Consider the following 26,967-nt stretch of genomic DNA (forward strand, 5'->3'; position numbering starts at 1 on the left):
GTCCCACCAAAACCTTTTGGGGATCCGTGTCTCCAGTAGAAAACCACCCAATGAGAAAACCAATAGTTATAGGACTTTCCAGGGACTTTAAGGTAATGCAATTTAGTACCTATGAAGGCTTTTGATTAGGCAGTAATGTATTAGATAATAACTAAAACCAAGTATTCACAGACATCAGTGTTACAGATCTTGGAGGAGTTAACACAGTGGAATTAGGCTCCATGTAAACATAGCAAATGATTTCTTAAGTATTTGCAAAAACCTAAACTCTTCTCCCTAGGCTGGTGGTCTTTCCCCTACTCTACCCTCAACCTTGAGGTAAAATATACAAAACATATCATGGTTTCAAATGAGCTTTAGAAATACCATAGTCTTCTTGAAGAAATTGACTGTCCCTGATACATCACCTTGGGTTCAACAGAAAGGACATCAGTGACTGGAATGAAAAATGAAGTGAAAATCCAGGTTAGATTTTGACATTTTGTTGTGTTTTATCCCACCTTGGTTCAAAAGTTCAGACAAGACATTGGAAGGCCACGCAGTCCACCATTATGGCTTAAGCGAAGACTCCCCAATACAAGGATATTTCCTTTATTTTCAGGGAAATGTAGATTCATTTATCTCTATCAACTAATTTCAGAATTTAACATGAACTTACAGTTTGAAGAGTCTGTCATGTGTCATATAATGTGCCATAAAATGTGTGTGTGTGTGTGTGTGTGTGTGTGAGTGTGGATGGAGCAGGGTGAAGTGGGGAGTGTGAGAGTGGATGAAGGACATTGTGTGATGAAACCAGTAACCTGGATTACAAGGAAAGAAGCAGGCCATATCACATCTCTGGGACTTGAAGACTGTATTCCCTTCTAATCATATAACCCTCTGCAAAGAGCACTTGTTACAAAATCAGGCTATGGGTTCATGTCCTTCCTCTGATACTTATCCTTTTGACTTTGGGCAAGCCACTTTAACTCCCCAGGACTCAGTTTCTTCATCTGTAAAATGTGGGGTTGGTCTAGATGCTTTCTGAGGTCTTTTCCAGTTCTAGGGCTATGATTTCTCGATACTATGGCATGATAATAGAACATTAAAGGGATCTTTCTATGGATTACTTTGTTTCTGGGCTAATCAGAGGATTGAGATTATTTTTAATAACATTCTTTACTTGATCAGATAGTAACTGTAGTTTAGTAGTTCATGATAGGCTACGTGAGTTAATGAGACTATAATCCCAGGCTTTGAGCTCTCAAACTACCGTCACTCCCCCTGGCTTCCAACTCTGTGGTAACCTGAGCACCGACTCCCAGCAGCAAGTTTTACTTCATAATAGATATCAATGATTTTGACCCCAGGCTGTCCTCTGACTCTGGTATAACCTAGTTCCACAGCTCTGTATGAGGACCAGGTCTCTTTCTCTTAGAACTAACTGATTATTTCTAAAGTTACAATGATCAGAAAACTTAGGATGTGATTCCCCTTTAGCTCCATTTCTGAAGCCATAGAGATCGTCATCTTCTGCTTCTTAAATCCTTCATTCTTCCTGAGTTCACCTTAAAGTTTTAACTGCTACATCAGACCTATCCTCACCACACTAACTCCTATCACATCTCACTTGAAATTGTTTTATCTTTATTTGGCCCACATTTATATGTGTACATGTTGTCTCCCCAGATAGAATGTAAGTTCCTTGATGATAGGATTGTTTACTTGTTTTTTCTTTGCATCAGCAGCATCTAGCATTGAGGAGGTGTTTAATAAATATGTCTTGATTACATTATTGACTGAAATCCCTGTCCAATCAGCATCAGCAGACCTGTCTAGGACTTAATGGGAAAGGCCCCAAGAAAATTCTTAAAAATTATTGTAGAGAAACTTAGAAACTATATAGTGTAATTGTGTAACCAACTGGAATTCTGATTTTTAAAATTTCAGTTTTTATTTGAATTTTTATTATCAGGATGTAGAAAATGGTGTAGGGATGATCTATTAGAAAGGCACTGATGTCTCTTTAGAGATGTATAATGAAAAAAATTGTGGGTTTGTAGTCTTAAGATGTCAGCTCTATTTTGTCAATTATTAGTTTTGTAGTTCTGAGCTATTCACTACAGCTCTCAGCTTCAATTTCCTCATCTGCAAACTGGTTAAAATGGGGTGGCACTGAGGAAATGTTATCAGTGTGAGTTATTATTATATACTTATATTTCCAAATTTTGTTGGTTCCTATAGAAACCTAGTTTCTTCAAACTCCATGAAGTTATATCACTTCATATTTCAGTATTCTACAATGTTGGACTTTATTTTTCCTAAATTACACTGTGCAAATACAACTTCTCCTTATTTCTAATATATGTTTTTAGCATAAATTTTGCCATATAAAATTTAAACTAAAATTTTAAACATGCATTTTAAAGCTTGGAAAATTACCATTTTATTATTTGTGTCAATTCGATTGCAAGGTCCTCTTTCAAATTGAATCTGCATGAGTGTATGATTTACGAAAATTTTGAGTAATCTACAAAGACATATAGTTACATCTTTGGAAAGATAGCTTATGTTGAGAGTCAAAAGGTTTATTTTATGTAGATTACCCAAGTTGGGCAATTCTAAATGAAGAGAAACCAAAGCTACCATAAAAAAAATGTATTCTTCACTTCTTTAGTGACCTATTGAAATATTTATAATGGACAGGAAAGCAGCAATGAAAAAAACAGACTGCTATATCTAGGGACACTTCTGTCACTGTAGGCTTCAATGAAACTTCTTTGGCCTAATTTCATTTGACTTTGGATATGTGCAGATCACAGGGAAATGTGAACTGACTATAAACTGAGAAAATCATCAAAGACAGAAAATCATTGCAAATAAGAGCCTTATCAATATTTCACTAAGCCAAGACCAGACAACTCACTTTTCCTGAAAAGCAAAGCATTTTTTTTCAGGAATTTTGACTCTAGAATATAAAGGCTCATTGTAATATTACTGAATGTCAAGAATGTAAATGACTCAGAACCCACTGTGTGTTCATGCAGATTCACATTGCATGAAATTAACAATTACTTGTCTAAACTTAGTATACTTGTATAAGAAAGCTTTCTTATGCCTTATTATAATGCTTAAAACTGTTTTATGCACTATGTGCAATCAAAACATATTTGGTATGCATTCATGTGGACAAGACTGTGACTCTGAATTTGCTGATTAGTGTCACGATATCATTAATGTCCTTCCTGATACCCAGGAGCAAAAGAGTGTCCTTCTTTCCCATCACAGTTCTTGCCTGGAATTTCAGTGGTGATGATTTAAAAGTTTGAGAGCTTTTAAAATTTTCTTTTACTTTTAGAAAATGGGAAGTGGTCTCTGACATTGACATTTGATATTTGGTCTTCAACAGAACCTACACACATGCCACACACACATACACACATACACACATACATATAAGGATATTTGAATATGCAACGTTATTCCAGATATAATCCTTGGTTCTGTGATAAATTTCACTCAGACAGAAGAAAACAAACCATGAGAAACAAAAAAACCAAGCCAATTAAGATTCAACTTAATGCTTCAGACAAACAGAGAGAGCGCTCATAAATTTTGCCATTTCTGGGTTTCAAGGTTGATATTCTGTTTTGTCATTTGTGATTTTGCCTTGGGGAAGGAAAAAATGATTCTGCTAATGTCTAAAAACCAGTAGCTTCTGTGAAAAAAATTCTAAGGAATGAAAAAAAACTTTTAAAAAAAGATTAAAATATTTGGATAATGAACAAGGTGGTCATTTTCATGGTTGTTTACAAGGCAAGAAGGACATTGTGTTAATTTGTATTCCTGAATGACTACAGTCATTATTTTGACTAATTTGTCTAATAAAGCCAATATGTTGTATGTCAGTTGGAAAAAGAAAAAAAATGGGGTGGGGCATATATTTTTAAATGAAACAAAAAAATTCATCAAGTTTTCACTGACTAGTCTGGTCTCCTGAGAGATTCCTATTGAACCTAGTCAAAAGAGTTAAATTAAACTACTCCCTACTTCATGTAGATGTAGATTAGGGAAACCTGTTTGATAGAATGTTGACTTCTCCTTAAGCAAGGACAAATTCTTGCATGTCTTTGCACCCACTATGCCTAGTACAGTGCTTAGAATAATATGATTTTAATTAATTATTGTTGCCTAATTATATCAGTAAAGGAGTACCAATTTTTTTAAATTAATACACATCTTCATTCTTTATGTTTATGCCTACTATCATTAAGTTTCAAACTTTAATAGTTTGAAACCACATTAAAACTTTTGGATCACCCTGTATATTATCCAACCTATTTCCTAATTTCCTTGATACTTGTGTTTCTGTATAGAGTTTCTTGTTCACTTATTCCACTGGTTGCATGAAGAGACATGAGTTTTCTGTAAGTCTAAATCTTCCTTGTGCACTTTATGTGAATCTCAGGAGAAAATGTGAAATTGACTAAACAATCTCAAGTTTCTCTAAGTTGTCCTGGTCTATATTTTATTAAATTTGCTACATATTTTAAAAAATGCGTATTTTTGGTTTGTATCTTTTCCTTTCTTTGCTCTCTTTCTTCTTTATCTGTTTCTGTCTCTTCTTGTTGCTGAAACTCTTTGGTTTATAAGCTGAGCTCTGGCTCTAAAGACCATTTTGAACACACTGCTTTAGCTGCAGGCCTTGCAGAGCAAAGGACTCCTAATAAGAGACTTGTAGAGAGGCATTTCCATATCTGGTCCAACTCTCATGTTCTGAATTCACTTAAGTCAGAATGCAGCGTCCGTTGTCAGGAATGGCCTCCTGGCAAAATATTTCTGCTTCCGTGTGCGATAGAAAGCAGCAGAATTGCTGGCTGTCCTCGGCAACAAATTCTATTTTTCCTAAATCACTGCTCCCTGTGGCACCCTCTCTGTATTCCATGTTGATTTGTTCAGCTTACACTGTTTGAATTTCCTAATAATGACTGAATAGTAGATGAGTGTTTCTGATAACTTACTTGACAGTTATCTCACCCATGTTGGTTAGAAGTGTAACAATCTTTTGAGCTGCCCAACTTCTGAGTTCTGCAAAACCAGATTTAGAAGGATGATTGTGATGATGACTATTTCTGGGCTAATCTTTTTTAAAGCCTTCCCTTAAGAAATAAATATATAAATAAAACAGGGGTTGGGGAACACCAAGAGGAAGAGGGGTGGGGAAAAGAATAGTAGCGTTCAGGTCTGTAATCCCAGCAGTGGCTGCCCCTGTCCGTGTCTAATGTAAGGGTTATGGAATATCATAATCCCTTCCCTGAGCTTCTTTACAGCAGCAATGATGACTAAATTTCTTGTGTCTTATCACACTGTCACAGGCTGGAACTAGGAGAAGGGACTCTGAAGAAAACACAGCATGAAAACTAGAGAGGAGATGATCAGATTAACTGGTATTGGATTTGTTAGCAGGGCCACAATCTGACTGGAACAGGCTTGGTTCCAAGGCCCGTGGAGATTTAAACCATCAACCTTTTTCCCCTTTATCCCAACTCACCACTATTTTTAAAGTACCACCCCCCACCTTTTCTGCCCATCATGCTCCATACTTACTCCCTCCCCCAACCCAGTTAAAGTCTTCTTCCAAAAGGAAGCGGTTAACACTTCAGAGGTTTCATAGATTCTGGTATCAGATGGACTGATGAATTTCAAGTAAAAAAAAATTCCTCTTAGGATATAGGGGGAGTGGGGGAAGGTCGAGAGATAGAAAACCAAATTCCTTTGCTCCTTGCAGAAATCTCTTAGTCACACAAAGTATCTGCAGTGGCATGCCAGGTGGAGCTTTTTAACAAGAGATTGATTATCCCCTGGCCACTACCCCAAGCCTGAATTATGATTATAACTTTCAATGCTGAAGCAAAAAGGCTCAGCTACATGATTAGCATTTGCTAGCTTCTCAACCATTGAGGCTCTTTGCCTGCTATGCACTTTGTGAAGGAGAATGATTTATTTTGTTTATTCAGTTGGTAAAACTGCTTGATGCCTAACTCTCATTGTGCGAAGCACAACAATAGAAAAGCATTCATTTTTAATACGACAAATATTCCAGCATCATCTTTTCAGATATAGGATAGCAAGCATCATGCGCATAACACAGGAGGTAGGAAGTATTCATAGAAAGCATTCCATTCATCAGTACTTTGAGTATGGCAAGGCAGCAAATGTATGCTTCTTTGGGCATAAAGTTATCTAACTTATTAGCTTATACATTTGAACATTCTTGGCCCCTCAACTCATGAATCTCCCCTTTAGTCAAATTCATACCTAGTTAGAAAGTAGGTATAGCAAGTTGGAGGCCTATATTCTGATCTTCTTAGTTGAGAAAGAAAACAGTTCTACCTTGAAAGGAAACAACTTTTCATAAGAAAAAAAAAAGTGATGGCAAGAGAAAGTCTTGGAGAAGTGATCCTTGGATAAACAAAGGTCATTGATTAGTCTAGAAGGGGAGAATATTATGATTTGCCATGCTAAGAAAGGATAATGAAACCTCCAATGAGATAATCAATGAAAATAGAGAAGAAAATGAATTCTTTTTCTGGAAGTGAGTATTTATTTCTCCCTGGAATGCTTACTAATAAATTAGAAAATTTGATAAGAATTATCATTTATAATAATATTATTTACTTTACTATATTATTATATGATTTTTATAATAAATATTGTTGTTATATAAAGGTATCATTTGCTCACACTTCATATTTAATTTCCATTTTTGAAAGATGTTATAAAATATGAAATTTTCATTCATGTCATTAATCATGTTACTATCCTGAAAGAGTATAAGATCTGATCTTTGACTGAAGAGTACCTTACATGGTCAAGTTTAAATCATTAGAATTTAGTAAAGATATTAATTACAATGTAGCTTATAATTGCAAAACAAAGCTAGGAAATTTTTGGGAAATGTCAATATTGTGTAATGCTGCTTTTTAATAATTTTTGAAACAGACTTGCAAGCCTAGGGGAAAGTTAATTAAAAGCAAGTGAATAAAAGAGCAGAAAAAAGATGCAAATGGATGGTTTTACTAAGGATTTAAGCATGCCTTAATTACGTTTGTCAAATGCAGACTGCTATCCAGAGTAATCAGTTTGGAGTGCAATAATTAAAGGTGCAATTATTCAATAACTAATATAGAATAAATATTATTGTATATTATTAAAATCTTATGTTATTAAATTGCAAGTTCTGTGAAATCAGATCTCTCTCTCATTATTAAATATTCAAAAAATAAAGTTTTGAAGCTACCCAATGAAAAATTCTAGTGAGGAAGAAAAATATGTGTTGCTTGAAGAGACTAATGTGGATAAACAGAAACTCATCAACCAACTTACTTCTTTAAGAGATATGTACAAAAGTTGGCAGCAAGGCCAGGAGAAAAGATATATAGTGGCAGGAGTACTAAAAGTCAGAATGTGATTAGGAAAATGAGGGGATCTAAAGACATAAAGGGGAAAAATGTTTTTGCTTTGTTTTTAACTATATTGAGGTAAAAAGGAAGATTGAAGGAAGGACAGAAAATTTGCTTAGGGTGAATGGGATGATAACTGAAGAGGACAGATGAACTTTTTATTTATTTATTTACTTGCTTCTGTTTTCTCAGAAAGGAGAATCTTTGCATTGAAAATTACATGTTTTCCTGATAGGGAGCTGATAATAAAAACAAATAGGAAACAATAAGAATCATCCACTGACAAGTAATGAGCTCAAGTTACCTGGTCTAGATGAACTACATATTTAGGTATTTAAGGAATTGTCACAGTGATTGCTGAGAAAATGTCAAGAATATTTGAAAGATATGGAGAATGGAAAAAAAAATACAAGATTACAAGAGGGAAAATGTGACACTTTCCAGGCAAGAGAAGGAAACAGAATGTGTAAACCTTAATCTGGTAAGTTAAATTTCAGTTCTGGAAAAATTCTAGAATGGGTAACTAAAGGGATGGTTAATGAATAACTGGAAAATGAAGCAATGATTCCAAGGAATGAAGGTGCCTTTATTAAGAATATCTCAACCAGATTAGCCTCAGGTTTTTTTTTTAATTTACTAAACTGGTAAATTGTGATTATTTTGTTGATGTAGCTTACTTAGACTGTAGCAAAACGTTGGGTAAAATATCTAACACTTTTCTTGTAGAGGTGATGGAAAGATGTGAAATAAGTGATAGATTTTGGAATTGATTGAATGGCTCGATTTGAAAGGTAAGTGTCAATGACTCAATTCTAACTGGTAGATGGTCTCTAGTAGAATGTCTCAGGTATCTATGCTTGTGCCTATACTGTTAAAACATTTGTCAGTGACATTCATTAGAAGAATATCTAAAGGGAATGCTGGAGCAAGATCAGACTGATTTTAAAAACTAATGGTTAAATTTTCATTGTGAGCATTCATACTTCAGAAATAGACTAATTCTACAAATCAAAGCTTGATGGATAATTTTAATTGTCTAAACTTAAGAAAATGATGGAGAAAATGTTAATAATGAAAATTAAAGTTTAGAACATTTCATGAATACATCCCTCCCAGAAAGTTGTTTTCTTTTTAACATTTACCAGCATACTGCTGGATACCCAACAAAAAAGATAACAGTCAAATTCAAAAATATCTTTTCAGGGCATTTATTTACTGAATTTAAGAAGATGATGGTCAATAGGATTATATACAAATGATTATACCTGTTTCAAAAACTCAATTCTACAAGTACAGAATGAGGATAAATGTGTAGTCAGACATTTGCCTGGAGAACCTCTGGAGGTTTTAGTGATTTCTAAGTGCCATATCTCAGAAGGATGTTACAGTTAAAAACACCACCTTAACAACAACAATAAACCAATTCAATCTTGGGCTACATTAAAAATAGAAAATACTTACAGGAATAAGACAGTAATAGTCCTTTTGAACTTGGCCCTGATCAGATCATATCTAAAGTATTGTGCTCAGTTTAGGAAGCCACAGTTTTAAGAGGACACGGAGAAGCTTCAGGGAATCCAGAAAAGGCTAATCACCATGATGAAGGGCCTCCTCTTTAAGTCATGAAAGTATTAGTGGAAGGATCTAGGGATGTTCAGCCTGAAGAGAAGACCCAAGGGGAACGTGATCCCTGTATTTAAGTATTTGAAAGGCAGTCCTGAGGAAGAGGGGTTAACCTCATTGTGTTAGTCTGCAGAGAGCAGAGCAAGGAATAATTAGTGGAAGTTTCAAAGAGGTAAATTAAAGCTTGAGGTCAGGAAAATCTTCCTAATCAATCAATGAACGTGCATGTTTTTAAGTGACTGCTCTGTGCCAGAGTCAATCATACTGCCATTTGGCATTATGTTTTATACTTACAAATTTTGGCATGTTTATCTAAGAAATATTTTGGATTTTTTGTTAAGATTTATGATTTATGCAAGTTGTAATGGCAAACGGGAAGCACTGAAATCCTCTTATAAAGAAGCAACAGAATATTGCTCTTGTAATGCAGAGGGAAAAGAAAACCTTGGAATATTATTTTCATGGCATTTATGAGTCCAGCAAGTCTCATCTTAGTATTTTACCACTGACCCTGATAATATTATAAAAGACTACTAAAACAAAGGATGAAAACGTAAGTTGGTTGTGGGAGATCACTCAGTTAATGGGGAAAATATGCAGAAAATATAATTCAAAGCATTTTTATAATATTTAATTCAATTTGTAATGCACCAGCCATGAAACTCAACGAAAGACTTTTAAAATACAATACATTGACTTCTTCGTTCTCTTGTAACATAGTGGGAAAAACTAGCAAGTGTTTTGGATGAAAATACAGTGTTTCACACAGTGGTGAAAATTAAAAGAAATATGGTTTTGATTTGAACTACTGAGTATCATGATTAAATGTCATGATTTCTGACAAATTGCTGCAAAGAAAACCACTCTCCAGGATAGAGTGTTTCAGGAAGCCATGGGTATTTGCTAATGAACTCAATAAAAAACTATGTTGTAAAGCTTCCAGAGTACCATATATGACACGTGATTAAACTTAAAACTTTTCATCAGAAAAATTTGAAACCTAAGGATAGTGTCTGCACATCTGGATACTTCAATATTTTATTTGATTGGCACTTCACTGATTTAGGAATTCTCTCCCATGACTACATAGGCTAAGATTCACCAACACTTTCCTATCCTCTTCTAATTTTGTCTAGGATCATGCAGAAATATTCCATGGTGGTGCTGGTGGGGGCGGGGGTGTTAGCATCCATCGTGGCTGGTGGAGAGACTTCCTATACATCTCTCAAACAATGTCAAGGAATGTATAGGAGAGCATTCTCCCCACATATCCATGGGCTATTTTTCACTCCGGCTATATAACTAGTTGATAATTTTCTTCCCCCAATCATTTACTTCTTTGATAGAATTACTTCTCTGACTCAATTGTTTCTTTACAAGGTTTTGCAATCTATCCATGCCTAGCATGTTCCTCCCCATTCCTGAAATGACTCCAACTTGATGCATCAGAGATCATGGTATACCATGAGCCACAGCCATAGCAGTCACATCATTTGAATATTTTTTGATGATGCAGCAGAATAGTTAAAACAGTGTGAAGTTTCCTCAAGACACCTTCAATTTCCTGTTCATATCTGAGTCCAGCTTATTTTCCATTTGTTGTGCCTTTCCAAAGTATAATAATTCATGCACTAATTTTGTGGTCTGTTTATTGAACTGCACATCATCATCTGCACAATAGAAATCTTTATTCACTTGGCATAGAGTTAGACCCCACTAAATTCATGACCCCAGTAAAGGTTTTCTTGACAAATATACTAGAGTGGTTTGCCAGTTCCTTCTATAGCTCATTTTACAAAAGCTGAGGGTTAAGTGACTTGTCCAGGGTCACAAAACTAGTAAATGTATGAGGCCAGATTTGAATTCAGAAAGATGAGTCTCCCAGAGTCCTGGACCCCACATTACTCTTTTGAGTAATTATGGATTTAATTTATGTAATCAGTCAAGAGGCATCTACTAAGCACTTAGTATGTTCCAGGCTAAACTCTGGGGATGCAAAGAGAGATAAAAGAAAGTCCTTGTCCTAAAGGAGCTCACATTCTAACGGGGGAGACAACAAACAGACTAGTCAACAAACAGACTGTTCAGCAAAGCTATATTAAGGATACGTAGGAAATGATTTATGGGGGAAGACAGTCCTATAGTGTTTCATCAGGACTTGGTAGAGACAGCCCAATGTTATCCGCAAAAAATGAACATGTGCAGGACTTTATCTATCAACAATCCTCCTTCAATTCCCAACTGATAAATGGTCAAAGGATAAGAACAGGGAGTTATCAGAGGAAGTAATTAAAGCTATCTATAGTCACATGAAAAATTGCTCTAAATCACTATTGATTAGAGAGTTGCAAATCAAAACAACTCTGAAGTACCACATCACACCTATCATGACAAAATAGGAAGATGATAAATGTTGGAAAAGAGTTGGAACACTAATTCATTGTTGGTGGAGCTGTGAGCTGATCCAACAATTCTGGAGAGCAATTTGGAACTATTCCCAAAGGGCTACAAAAATGTGTATACCCTTTGATGCAGCAATATTGTTTTTAGAACTATATCCCAAAGAGATCATAAAAATGAGAAAGGGTTCCACATGTAAAACAATATTTATAGCAGCTCTCTTTGTGGTCCTCAAGAACTAGAAATCAAAGGGATGCCCATCAATGCATAATGAGGAGAGGGTATATTTCAAAAATAAGTTGACGTTGTCCAATAAATAAATGGCTAAAAGTCTGAGCAAGTAGCTCTCAAAAGAAGACTATAAATCTATAAATAATCACATCAAATGTTACTACAGATCATGAATAATAGGAGAAATGTAAATTTAAAACAACTCTGAGGTTTGACCTTATATCCTTTGAAGCCACAAAGATGATAAAGCCAGTAGTGGAAGGGCTATCAGGAAATCTAGTACAGGGGTGAACTGGCCTAAAACAGTGGTAGGGAAATTGTGGTCTTGAGGCCATATGTGACTGTTTACATCCTTCAGTGTGGCCTTTTGACGGAGCCCAAGCTTTACTGAACAAATGCTTTTATTAAGGGGATTTGTTCTATGAACTTTGGAATCAGTGAAAGGGCTTTGCTTGAGGACCGAGAGGGCCACATGTGGCCTCAGGACCACAGGTTTCCCACCTCTGGCTCTAAACTGTGCAAAACAGTTTATAATTTTTAAAAGGAATTTCACTTTACTGTTGGTCCACTTATCCTACTTAGAAGACAAGCACTCCAAGGAGGTCAAAGACAAAAGTGAAAAAAAACAAGTTGAGTATCCTTGAATTGAAGAGTGACTACATGTTATAGTATGTGGAGGTGATAGAATAGTATTGTGTTGTAAGGGATGCAGACAGGGATTGGACTTGGCCTCTAATTAATACAAGAAACTTCCAGATGGGGACAGTTTCTCTATCAATGCAGGTAAGCACTTTGTCTACAACTTACACACACAATTGCCTAGAGCAGAACTGTCAATGCTGCCAGCAGGCAACATGTAGGCCACAGCACTCCTAAGTCTGGAAAAACTAGATTAAAGTAAAATTGGGAAATATTTAATGACAACAATGGCTAAATACAACAAACATATATAATTCATCTTTGAACTTAGTCATTATGTGGCCTTGGGGGATCCTTATGTATGGATTAGTAGCTACCATTTCTATTTGAGTTTGATACCACTGGCCTAGAGCACCAAGACTATATGACACTTACCCAGGGTAATATGGTTAGTATGACAATAGGACCTGAACTCTGGTCACCAAGGTTAAAGGGTCTACTCTCAATCCACTAAGCTAATATGAATTGGGCAGCTAGGTGGCACCATAGTGCATAGAGAGCTGGACCTTCCTGGAATCTGGGAGACTCATCTTTCTGAATTCAAATCTTGCCTCATACACTTACTAGTTTTGTAACCCTGGACAAGTCACTTAACCCTCAGTTTCTGTAAAATGAGCTATAGAAGAAACTGGCAAACCACCCCAGTATCTTTGATAAGAAAACCTTTGGTGGGGTCATGATGACTTGGACACATCTTAAAAAATGACTGAACAACAAAATATCATCTTTGAGGAATTCAGAGAAATGATGAGAGGACTTTAATCAAGTCATGCAAATCATTACAAGCAGAATCATGTGCATATATAAGTACATATACATATATTATATATGTATACAAGCACAATGGTTACAAGAATAACAAATGAAAACACTAAAAAGCAAAGGAACTGATTAATTGTAATGGTTATATCTCTCCCAGAGGATGACAGATATGTAATATCATGACATATATATAATATGTATACATACATATATGTATATATGTGTGTGTGTGCATGGACAGATAGATGATAGATACACAGACAGACAGATAGATAGACAGAGAGATAGAGAGATAGAGATATATATAGATAGATAGATAGATAGATAGATAGATAGATAGATAGATAGATAGATAGATAGATAGATAGACCTGGTCATTTGGTTAGTTATGCTTAAATTTTTTTTCTTCGTTAAAAGGGAGGATTCAATGCATGTGTTTATCTTGCAAGGAGAAGGGTTAAAGAGAAATGACAACACTTAAACTTTTTCAATGGACAAGGGATTGTTAATACTTACTGAACACTGCCCTAAGCTAGATAAACTAGGAGAGGCCAGCTGAGACAGTCCCCATATTTGAGGTGCTTGAGTTTTAAAGGGTGAGTAACTTTGAAATTAATATTATTACTAGAAAGGTTTGAATATAAGTTTAATGAAAAGATGGAGACTGATTAAAGAATGCCAATATATTATTTCTTGCTGATCCTTTACAATTTATTACATTACATAAGCAATGAGGTAGTACAGTAGATACAGCAATCAGCCTAGTCAGAAGTCCTGAGTCCAAACCTAATATCTCAGGTACTTACTAGCTGTGTGACATCTGTGCAAGTCACTTAACCTATTTCTGTCTCTCCTCAACTGCAAATTGGAGAAAATAATAACATGTACTTTCCAAGTTTGTTGTGAGGCTGAAATGAGCTAATATCTGTAAAGCACTTTCTACAATGCCTGGCACAGAAGAGGCACTTAGTACAGGCTCGTTTACTTCTTTCCTCCCTTCCTTTTTCTTCCTCCCTTCTTCCCTCCCTCCCTCCTTCCTTCCTCCCTTCCTTCCTTCCTTCCTTTTCTCAAGATTGTCTTTTGGCAAAGTTGTTTATACCAGAAGACAAGTACTCATTATCTACCACAACCTGCCGCTGTCAGTTTCCTTTTTCCCCTCTTTGCATTTCCCCTCTCTTCTGTCTTTTTACCACAGTTTAGCAAGAAAGGAGGAGTTTCTAGGTATTCTGGTAGACAGATACAGTATAAATCACATTTATGCAAACAGGATTAATATAACAAGTGCATTCTCATTTATGAATAAGATAAACCACTAAGCACATATCATTAATAAAGACATATGAAACCTTTCACATTATGTCAAATTATTAGAATTAAGAGGCCTAGGAAAGAAAGGGCAATTCAATATGGCTTGAATTTGCTAAGCAATCATTAGAATTGTGTGTGATAATTGAAATTTGCTTTGCAATAATTTCATTAAAAATTCATAACTATTCCTGTATTTCATTTTCTCCTTTTAGTGAGGAGTAAAACTCTGCCTGGAATGGATGTTTAACATATGTGTACATTGATGGCAGCAACAATGAAAACAGGAGAAGAGTGAGAAATGTGAAGAAAGGTTTTATCAGAATTTAAATTTATTTTCAAAAAGAAATAACTGGAATCCATATATTTCTGCTAAAGTAGGAATGTTCTTTCCCCCAATGTATTATTTAAGGTACAGATTTCACTGATCCATTCCCTGCCTTCAATCAGTCATTCTTTGGCTCTGAGTCATACTAATTTGTTCCTGATTTCCTAAACCAACAACCATGTAAACTATTCTTATTCTTAATTCTTTGAGGCATTGTCTTATTACAAGTATTTGACTCCCTGACTCTCCTTGTAGGCAGCCAGAAATTTTCAGGCTAATTCCTTCTCAGCTTTAAATTGAAAGTTAAGAAGGGCAGCTAGAGCGCTGGTCTTATAGTTAGGAGGACCTGAATTCAAATATGACTCCAGACACTTGACACTGACTAGCTGTGTGACCTTGGGCAAGTCACTTAATCCTGATTGCCTTACCCGCCAAAAGTTAAATGGGGTTCATAACTTAAACTATACATTATATGTGCATATGTATAATGTGTTATAAAATATATGTATATACATGCTTTTATTCTATTACAAGTAGCCAGCATATTAGTTAAGTGTTATTTATTCTTCTTTGGCACTGAAGGATGAACATATTTGTTCGAAGAGCTCCCTAGTCTTTTCTCCTCCTATAATTTTTACAGAAGATGTTCAAAAATGCTGTCTTACTTAGAAAACTGATTCTGGTAGGCTTTATCACTATCGCATTCTTAGCTCCATTCTCTAATGAGATATCCCTCCTGTGAAGAAAAGTGAATCTTTATGGCCATGTGCTTGGCTACATTCTGTTTTGGGGAAGAGTGTCATTTGAGAGAAAGTAAGCTCCTTGAAAGCAGACTTTGATTTTAGTCTTTATCTCCAGTACTCATGACACGATTAACAAGTGCTTGTTGAATTGAATTAAATCTTCTAGTCATCCCTTCTGTCCTTCCACTTTAAACTCAGACTAAACTTTATGGCTGTATGTCTTTCTCACTTATGCTACTTTAAAATTTCTGCCTTTCTAAAAGATTAGGCCTACATTCCATGTTCTCCTAGAAGAATCTTTCCCAGTCCTCCACCTTCTGGTGCCTCCCCTTGGAAAGAAGTTCCACTTAATGGCTGTATTTTGGGCCCTCCTGGCTTTGAGTAAATTTAGAGTGAATGTCAGGGGTAACTGCTTCTCTTTGAAACAGCAACCCTGAGGGTCTTCCCTTCCAAGTTTAATTTTTTTTCAGTTAAAGGAGCCATCCCTTGACTCAATTGTGAAAGTGGTGAGGTCTATTCACTGAGTGGGCCTTACCTCACTTTAAGTGAGTACCTGAAAAGGCCTTAGCCTAAAAGGGTCAGGGTCCTATTGCCTCCTGGGCCACCTCCAGTCATCTGGTCACTGGATTTAGAAGACTCTGGAGGAGAAAGTGAGATTGGTGACCTTGCTCAACCCTCCCTCACTCAAATCAAAGTCAACTGCAAGTCATGTCATCATTTCCCTGACATCACGGTCTTCTTCGAAAATGAAGGGCAAACACAACAACTTTTAGACTAGTATATTTATCTTGTATGTACTCATTTATCTATTTGTCTCCCACATTAGAATGTAAGTGCTTTGAAGAAAGGAACTATTTAACTTTTTCTTTTTATCCCCAGGATTTGCTTAAGTCTCATCACCTGGTAAACACTTTGATAAATGCTGGTTGGTTAATCAATTGATCTACATACCAAAATCAAGTATGTCCTGCTCTTGCAGAAAAGCTTCCACTTTCTTCTGTGCTTTACTCATGGTCTTTCCCTTATAGTGATCAGACTTGTTGCTAACTCTGTGAATTCAATTTCTAGTCATCCTTGAAAGTTCAACCCAAATGCCACCGTACTATAAATCCTTTTCTAATTCTCTTTATTAATACCCCCCCACACCCCTCACCCTTATATCCTCATCTGTAAAATGTCACTAATGAAACTTTGAACTTATGCTTCAGGTTTATGGGGAGGAATATCAATATTAATACTCTCTAAAATGTTAGTTATTAGTCTCTATTTTCTTCTTGTATCTTTCTCACAATTCTTTATTCTAGTTGTGTCTCTCACTTCTTCCTTTCTGTTAACTGTTAGGATACCTAAAAACTTGTGTTGGACCCTCTCATTTTCCCCCTTGGCACTCACAACCACAGAATGTGAACATTAGAAGGGACCTCAGTGACCACGTACTGTCACTCACACACAAAGAACTTGCCAGTATGACACACCTGACAAGTAGTTGTCTAGCCTCTGAATGAGGCTTTCAAGGCAGTAAAACCCATTAACCCTCCGATTCCACTTTTGGACAGCTCTAATTGCTGGGCAATTTATTTTATCCCTTACTTCAAACTTGAATTCACCTCCCTGTTCTACCAAATGTGCCTGCTTCTTCTCTCAGGGGATAAATGGAAATGATTCAAATCTTATTCCCACTCCATAAGACGGTTATTCACTCACTATTCCCAGCTATCATGTCACCAATAAGTCTTCTTTTCTATGGGTTAAACAAGCCCATTTCTTTCCATGTGTCATGACCACAAGGTCCTTCACTATCCTATTTTTTTTTTTACCTCTGGAAATTCTCCAACTTATCAATACTCTTAAACTATAGTGCCCAGAATTGAACATAAAATTACAGATGGGCTCTGATAAGGGCTGAGTATAAAGGAATATTACCTCCTGTTCATGGAGGCTATGGCATCTTGATGTAGCCCAAGATTGCATGAGATTTTTTGGCTGTCACATCACACTATTGACTCACATTGACTACTAAAACTATCAAATTCCATTCAGAACAACTTCTGTGTATTGATACCTCCTTTTTCTTATATTAGTGCTGAGGGTTTTTTTGTCCCTGATTGAAAGACTTTATATCTATTCCTATTGCATTTCGTCTTATTAGATCAAACCTAATTATCCAGCCTGTGAAGAACATTTGAGACTCTAAGTTTGTCATCTAGTGTCTTAGCTGCCCGTTCTAGTTTTGATTCATCTGTAAATTTTTTGGACACACAATCTATGTCTTTATGCAAGTCATTAAAATGATACAGGCCCAAGCACAAATATCTGCCATTTTAACACTAAGTTATTAACAAATCTTCTTTGATACTGCCCTCCAAGCTCTTAGGACTCCATCTGATTGTAGTATCAACTAATCCCTACCTCTCCATCTTCTCCACATCCACAGGTGAGATATGAGATCCATTATCATGAACTCATTCCCTTGAGTTCCTTTTTCATGCAGCTAGTTTCAACTACCATTTATTCTGATGACATCCAACTTACTTCAGTCATCTCTTTCTAGATCAAGATCACTAGTTGACTACAGGATAACTCCTCTTGAAAAACTCAAAAATACCTAAATTTTACAAGATAAAAAATTTCATCATCTGTTTCATTAAACATTTATAATTTCTTAGTTTTTCTAATTATTTAAAAGTTTTACTGTCCTCTTGGGATTCCTAGACTCATTTTGCACCCTGTATTTGTTACCCCTATTGAAAAGAGTGCTGGTTTCAGAGTGAGGAAGAGTTGTCTGGCATGTACTGTGTGAACAAGTATAAACCACTGAACCTTAGTTTATCCAGGAGACTCCAGAACTTCAGAGATCTGTTTAATCACTTAACCTCTGTCAACCTTAATTTCCTCTATAAAGTAGGGATAGTAATGATGCCTACTTCCTAGGATTGTGAGAATAAAACGAGAAAATATGTATAAAACACTTAGCCCAGTGCCTGACATATAGTAGACACATATAGAAGACATATAGTAGTTTGTTTCTTTCCTTCTTTGTAGAAAATGAATTGATCTCAGTACAAGCATGGGTCACACTTATTTTGATGGAAATTCTCTTTGATTTTTCAGTTAAGGCCTTTGAATGACCTGAATCAGGACATATATTGAAGATATAGCAGGATATATCAAGCAATTCACACTGGATATAGACACTCCCTACTCTTCCTGGGTGCCAAACTAGACAAATAAAAGGAGAATCTGGAATTGAGAAGAATGAATCAAAACAACCCATGAGCCACAGAGAAGAATAACAAACTGATTCGTTGTGTAAACAAGTTGTTGAGAGTGCACAACCTCTTTTTGGACATAATTTTGCATCATGTTGTTCACTTGCAACCAGGTATACTTATAGGATGACAATTCAAGGAAATATTTGCTTCTTTCCTTCAGATTCATTGTGAGTTGATTTGGTTAATCATTATTTGCAAGCCACAATGCCCCTCTCCCCACTCATCAATGCAATACTCTAGTTTCCTGACATTATAAATCACAAATCAGGTAGCAAAATGCAATTGATATAATTATCAAAGAATCTGATTTTGTAAGTATAGTGTGGGGGAATCCCCTCAAATGATGAACTTGGCAACCTGTTTATGGAGTTAATAGCCAAATACTTGGGAATTACCTCAGACATATGAGTAATTAAGTAGTTGGTTGTGGGGCAGCTAGGTGGTACAATGGACAGAGTGCTGTGCCTGAAGTCTGGAAGACTTATCATCCTCAGTTCATATCTGACCTCCCTTACTAGCAATGTGACCCTGGGCAAGCCACTTAATCTTGCTTGCTTCAGTTTCTTCATCTATAAAATAAGCTGCAGAAGGAAATGGCAAACCACTTCAGTGTCCCAAATGGGGTCACAAAGAGTTAGATCCAACTGAAAGCAACTGAACAGCAAGAACAACAATCTGGGTTAAAACACTAGAAAAACTCAGAAGTAGAATTTGAATCAAGGTCTCTCTGACTTTCAGCCCAGGAATCTTTCTGTTATAGCATCCTGTCCCTCATTACTATATCAAAACCTATAACACCAATGCAATACTCACAGTGCCTACAATGACCATGAATATACCCATGCAATTATCAATCATAAAATACAAGACTCTCCATGTGGAAGACAGAACCAAAACATCTATTCAGACACCATAAAGCCAAATCCATCATAGTAACAAAAGTCTATACACAGTAACAATGCAGAGGATAACACCATCCCAAGTCTTCCCCTTGCCAGGCTTCCCACAAACCGTCTCCATTAAACAAATCACAAATAATCATAAATTCACTCACACCAGCCATCTGCTTGCAACCTACCTAGCTCTGATGGCTCTCATAACTAACTTCCTCTTAGCTCTGCTCTAGCTCTGCCTCTTCCTGTTCCACCCATTCAACAAACTCCTCCCACCACAGGCTCCATGTGACTCAGATTCATGTGACTCAGGCTTCAGGCCTATTAATGAATGGGAAAGCTCTCCCCTTTTAAATTACCTTTACAAAACCCTATAATTAACAAGAGGGAGTCAAGTAGGAGCCCATTTTCTGCCTCACCTATGACTGGGAATAACATATTCATAAAGGTCTGGAAGGATCATAATTAAATTCTGTCCTGAACTATGCCAGTTTCTACCAATCTTGTAAGAAAACATGGGCCTTTCAGAACTCACAGACTCCTGGTAAAAACAGGATTCAGAGTTCTATAGAATTTTATGGGACCAGGTTAGAATTTGCTGATGCTTTACAGCTTGGTTCCAAGGGCATCAGAATTTGACTGACATCTCTGGGTCTGAAGATGCTATAGCAATAGCTCCACTTATTTTTCCTTCTATTATTTCTCTGCCCCAGCTTCAACCCTCAGTTGTCCTCACCACCTCTTCGTTAAGAGTTGTTCATTAAAAGTACTTTTGTTTGTTTGTTTTCATCCATTTTCTTTCTCTTCTATATTTGCACCTTTTGATACCCCCTCACCCAGTACTCCTGCACAGATGCTATGAAATTCTGAATGTCAGTGCTTCTCCCAGTGATTCCCCACCTCCCCAACTTCAATCATTATGACACTGGAAGCTGTGATAGAGGATTTTATTAAGGGTTCTCTTATGCCCCTACAACATTAGTCAACATATGAGTCACGAGTCAGAGGTGGCCCAGAGATAAGAAGAGGAGGGAAAATACATGGGCTTTAAGTAGAAAAACGTCAATTTTTCTATTTAAGGCTCAAAGAAGAAATTGGCTCTAACATCATTGTAACCTATACATTATGGCTTAAAGCTATGTGACCTTAAGGGAGAAGCAGGGTCAAGTGTTTAGACCAATGTATGTGGGAAGCCAAAGTGTTCCCAAAATAAAAACTGTCCTTAGCAACTGAGAAGTGGATTTATTTCAGGAAATCTGACTAAACTTGAAGATTCCTTTTTGCACATATTGCAAAAAGGTTCAGGCATCATGTAAGACTAAATGTCTTTTACAGCATCTTCCTATTCTGAGATTCTAAGATTACTTGAACCTTTCTACCTTTAACCCTTTGGCACTGTATTCTACTCAGCACACAATTATAAATGACATTTCTGAGACTGTGCTCATGTTATTCCCCAAGCTGTGTATCTAGAGATTTGGTATGAAAACATAAGGTTCAATGATACAATCATTTGGAATGCAATCTGGAGTTAGCAAGTAAAATGTCTAAAATATTCATACCTTTGACCCAGAGACTTTAGCACTAGATTTATACTCTAAAGTGGCCAATGTAAGAAAAAAAAATCCTGATATAGTCCAAAATATTTATACCAGCACTTTTTGAGGTTGCAAAGAACTGGAAACTCAATAGATCCCCATTGATGAGGAATAAACATTTTATGGTAGATGGATGTAATGGAATATTAGTGTGTTGTAAAAAAAAAGAATAAAACTCATTCCAACATAGACAAGCAATGAATGAAACAGCAAGGTGGCATAGTGAATAGAGTGTTGAACCTGGAGTTCAAATCCAGCCTCAGACACTTAGTCAAGATATTTAAGCTTTGTATATTTGTTTCTTCACCTATAAGACAGACGTAATAGTAGCACCTGTCTCCCAAGGTTTTGAGGCTCAAATGCGATAATATCATAAAGTTCTATTTTCTTGGTTGATGGAAGTTTGCCCAGGAATCATTGACCACTTACCCAATTTCTCAGGGATCCAACAATATTTTCATCTCCCAAGGAGGTTTCCATAGCTATTTAAAGTTTGAGTCAGGGTGATTTTGCAGCCTGATGGCCTCTATTTCCCAGAAACCTCTTCTAGCATCAACATCATAGCTCTAGATGATTTCCAAAACTCCTTAATTAATCTTTCACCCAATGGTCCATTGACTCCACTTTCTTGGGAAAAATAATTGATAGGGTTATAGAAATTACTTCTGCCTGCTCCCCAGCATCTTTCTTCTTTGGCATAGAAAAATTTGGATGGATGGTGTCAAATGCAACCTTGCCTTTCGCTCATAAACCTTTAGTGTTTCTTCACTGCTTATAGAGCAACATCCAAATTTTTTAACCTTGAATTTAAGGTCCTTGTGATGAGTTCAACATATCTTTTCAGAAATGTTATGCTACTTTTTTCTTTTTTTAATATACTCTGGTTTCCAATCAAACTCTAGGACTTACTGACCTTGTTTCATCAGTTGCCACAGACTTCTTTTATGCAGATCAGCTATGATGTTTCCTGTGCTTCACTGACTCCTGATTTTTACCTTTTTTCCACCTTTTATTCCTGAAAAGGTTGAATCAAATGCTACCTCCTCTGAGAAGCCTTCTCTGATTCCTCCCAATTAACAATGTTCTCCTTTTCAAATTTCCTAGACCACTTTGTTATTGATGTCTCCTTTGCGCCTCTCATATTCGACTTTATACTTATTTGTGTATTTGTTATATTCCTACTTCCTGGAGTATTCTGACCAACTGGATGAGCCATGATTGTTCATCATTCTAGTGTGGGTGCCTAATGCAAAGATAAATATTGTAGATAATAAGGAATGTGTTCTCTCATTGAATTGAATTTCTATCTACAGTTTTGCTTTTAGTAACCTGGACATCACTTGCTCACTCTTAAATTCTCAGGCAGTTGCAACAGTGTGGAAAAATCAGTGAATCTGAAATCTGAAATCTGAGGACATGAATTCAAATTTAGATTGTCCTGAAAGAAATCATATTAAGTCTGAATTTCATCTTATAAAATGAAGCAAGTGGCCAAACTGCCTTTGAGGATTTGTTCAGTCTTCATCATTATGATTATTAACTCATAATATTTCTCACACAGTTTTAATGCCCTTCTGACAGGTCTCCAAAGTGATTTATTTTTTGCTTTTTGAAATCTCACTTAAAACTTACCTCCATCCTTCTTTATCTGGATATTCTGAAAATGACCTGATTATTCCATTTCTCTCACCAGAATTTGTGGGAAATATAGACACCTTGAATTTGTATTAATTTACATTATTTATAAAGTTGTATTAAAGTATTTTAATTTATACTATAGATTTAATTTTTAATGTTTTTCTGATGCATGACATCTTTCTTTCTGATTAGATTCTAAGTTAATGTGAAACAGAAATTATTGCTTTATTTTCTTTTGAGTATCTCCATAGTGGCTAGAATTGTCCTCTGGACTGTGTTAGTTGCCTTGCCATGACAAATCTAATCAACCTCCAGCACCTGGCTCTGTGCTGGCTATACAAAGATAAAAAATGAAGCAGTTTCCAGCTTCAAGTATTTTATATTCTTATGTATTCCACTTCTAATTGTATGTCATATACTCAAATTATGTTATATGTGTATATATAATTTATACATATACACACACATACACACACATATACACACAAAAATGTATATAAGTATGGGTAAAAACACACATACATATATGGAATAAATACAAGATAATTTTTGATGAGTTATAATAGCCATGGGGATCAAGTAGCATTTGAGATAAAAATTGAAGGAAAATAAGAATTCAAAAAGGCATAGGTGAGCAGTGATTGAATCCCAGATATAGAAGAGAACCAAGAAAAATCATAGATTAGAGAGATGGAATGTCTTGTGTGGAGAGCAGAGGGATCATCTGGGCTAAACAAGTGTTTGGGGCCAGATTGTGAAGGGCTTTAAATGTCAAAGGGAGTATTTTATATTTGATTTCAATGGTGATAGGAAACCACTGGAGTTCATTGAGTATGAGAGTGTAATATGTAGACTTGCACTTTAGGAAAATCACATTGGGAATTATGTAGAGGATAGATTAGAGAAGGGCAAAACTTGAAGCAGTGAGACCAACTGGGATGTTGTCACAGTGGTCTAAGTGAGGAAGGACTGAACTAAGATGGTGGCTATGTGATAGACTAATTGCACAACTAGTATCATGATCATTAATTATTTTCAGTTATTTTAAACAAAGATGTATTAATGAGACTGGCATATACTGTGATGTTTTTATTTTATAAAACCACAATATAAGTAAAAAAATTCCAGAGCAAAACATTTGATACATAAGAAATAAAATAAAACAATAAGAATAATAAGAACAACCATTTGATATAGCTGAGCAAGAGAGGTGATGGGTCATATCCTTTCAGAAATTGATCTAACACTTCTATTGCTTACCAGGATCATATTTTCTTAGTGCTGAAAATAAATTTTAAATGATATTATGCTATAGTGGCTAGTTAGTCCTTTGTTGTATGAAACTGGTTATGATTTAAATTCACTGAACATCTCCTACTATATTCAATTACTTTGGTTTCAATAAAATCTAAAATGCATTTTACCAAGGATATTTTCTCTTGTTTAAAAAAAAGTGTGTTTTAAGGACAATTTCAGCCATATGTTTGTAATTCATTTACAATTAACTTATTAAAATGTTTATTTGTAAGATCTCTTTGAAGTCCAAGAAATCTTTAGTGTCTGATTTACAAGCCATTTTTAACCTTTTATCTCAGAAAAAAGAAGTCTCCTTCTGCTAAAAGCAACTAAAACTTCCCAAGACTGAGCTTTGCTTTAAAGAAAATGGAACCATGAGATTTTTGATGCACTCTAAATGTGAAATATTTTTATTCCAATTCTATTCCTTAGGCATCAGACCATGTTCAGGAATTGATGACCTGAATACAAATCTAGATGTAAACTGTACTTTTGTAATTCAAGGGATATATTCATGAAACACTGAAGGGTGAATGAGTAAATTCAAAAAATGAACATCATGGAAGACACAACCAAAAGCCTTCCTTTAGCTTCCAATTAACAAATAATTTATTGTCAAAATATAAATTTATCACCTCTATATTACATAGAGAGAGAGATTATTTGGAAATGATGCCTTCCAAACAAACAAACAAAAAATCAATCTATGTCATCTAGATAACTGATGGAGAGAATGATATAGTTTTAAAAAATTACCATTTTGAAGTCTAAGTAGTCAGGCAACCAGAGAATCAACTATGTGTGTAATTGGATAAACAAATGCTATGGAAGCTACACTGAAGTCAACAAAATAATGTACTATCAACTATAATAACCTGAACACAAAGCAGCAGAGATGAAATGAATGGCCATGAATCTATTCAAATTAGCTTGCATCTAATTAAATCTAAATGGAAAGTTATGATAAGAGTCTGGGCCATTCAAAACGCATGCAGTTCTTAAAATTTTAGTCAAAAATGTTTTGTAATCCTTAGAAAATTCACTCTGCAATTAGAGACATTGTCCCTGTGAACATTTTAGCCATGCCATGCATAGTAAAAAAAAAAAAAAGAAAGAAAGAAAGAAACACCACTTGTACCGCAGGCACCATTTTGTGTTCCTGAACAAGGAATTGCAGTGAATATTTCCTCGAAGCTGTCAGTGCTGCTTCACACGTGATCCAACCATGTATGCAGTTGCCTTAGGTTGAATCAAAGGGTGCATTCATGCAGCAAGTGATTGACTTTCTACACGATTGTTTACTCTGGTGGCAAAGCCACAAATGGTGAATATGATTGTAGATTTCCCACATCAGAGCTCTCAAACTCAAGGGCCTGGTGGCAAAATCAAGCTGTGTGCAGACCCCCAAGGTATATTATACAGTTCAATGTCTCTTCATTCAGGCAAATATGTCTTTGGATTCACAAATCTTTGTAGAACAAAACAAAGATTTGAACAGTAATAGCAAAAAAAAATAAGTGCTATTAACCTAAACATAGGATTGGAGGATTAGAGCTGCAAGGTACCTGAGAAATCATCTCTTCCATCCTCTTTATTTAAAGATAAAGAAACAAAAGACCAGAAAGGGCAAATAATTTGTCCAGGATGACACATGGTACAAGAAAGAAAGCCAAAATTTGAACAATATGGAATTATAATTTACAACCACTTTCTTGCATCCTTCAGATTGGATTTTCATTGGGCTGGAAAATTCATCCAAAAAAAAAGCACCAGATCTGAGAGAAGAAAGTATTGCAAAACTTTTGAAATATAACAATGACATTTTAGTTTTCTCTTGTTACTCTACTGCTTTGAGATGAGTGTACGTAAAATTGACTTGAAAAACTGCGGGATCATTCAGAGGGTGATTTGACCCTCAGAACATATAAGTAACTAGTGAAGAAAGGGTTTCCATGCTGGGTGTGAAATGGCCTCCACAAAGGGCCTCCTGTGTCAGCTATTTCTTTTGATAGGGCTTCCAAACTAATAGAGACTTCGGTGCAATAAATTTATTTCATCAACTTTATAGCAAAGCATTTAGCAACATTTATTATACTATTCTTATGGATAGCATGGAGAGATGTAGTCTAGATGACTGTAGTTCTATGAAGTCAACATTAATTATGTGCCTGAACCCAAAGAATTTTCATTAATTGTTTGATGTTAATTTCAAAATAGGTGTCCATTGAAGTTCCCCAGGGATCCTGGCTTGGCCCTGTGCTGTTTAATATCTCTCCTAATGACTTGAAACAACATAGATGCAATGCTTATCAAATTTGTCCACAATGATGGAGTAGATAGCTAATAGAGTGGAAGACATTTAATATTCAAAAAGATTCTGAGAGGACATAACATTGACCCAACTTGGATAATATAGAATTTAACAGGACTAAATTTAAAGTCTTTCTCAAGCACAAATCAGTGGGAGGTGGACTAGGCAGTAGTTTGCCTGACAAATATTTGGAAAGACTGAATATTAGTCAAGAGTATGATATGGCAGCCAAAAATGTAAATCTGAGGTTAGACTGCATTAAGAGATGTAGCATGTCCAGAACTAAGGAGGTAATAGTCCTGCTGTTTGGTTCCCTGCCCAGAACACATTCAAAGTGTAACATTTAGTTCTGGGTGTTACATTTAATGAGAAATTATTTGAGAGTCAAAGAGTTCTAGAGGACAGTGAGAAGTATTTTAGCTTTTG

At 35.8% G+C, this 26,967-nt stretch overlaps 1 long non-coding RNA gene across 2 annotated transcripts; it reads left to right on the plus strand.

The window, feature by feature from the left end:
- Positions 1-8,019: 8,019 nt before the first annotated feature.
- Positions 8,020-24,462, plus strand: LOC140501577 (uncharacterized). 2 transcript variants are annotated; one of them, XR_011966246.1, is made up of 4 exons: positions 8,020-8,233; positions 14,678-14,874; positions 16,413-16,493; positions 18,645-24,462. It is a non-coding gene; the product is annotated as an uncharacterized lncRNA (long non-coding RNA). The 2 variants fall into 2 exon arrangements; XR_011966247.1 differs by having other exon boundaries at positions 14,678-14,775.
- Positions 24,463-26,967: the final 2,505 nt, after the last annotated feature.

The sequence above is a fragment of the Notamacropus eugenii genome, chromosome 4 (assembly GCF_028372415.1).
Source record: "Notamacropus eugenii isolate mMacEug1 chromosome 4, mMacEug1.pri_v2, whole genome shotgun sequence".
Taxonomy (NCBI): Eukaryota; Metazoa; Chordata; class Mammalia; order Diprotodontia; family Macropodidae; genus Notamacropus; species Notamacropus eugenii.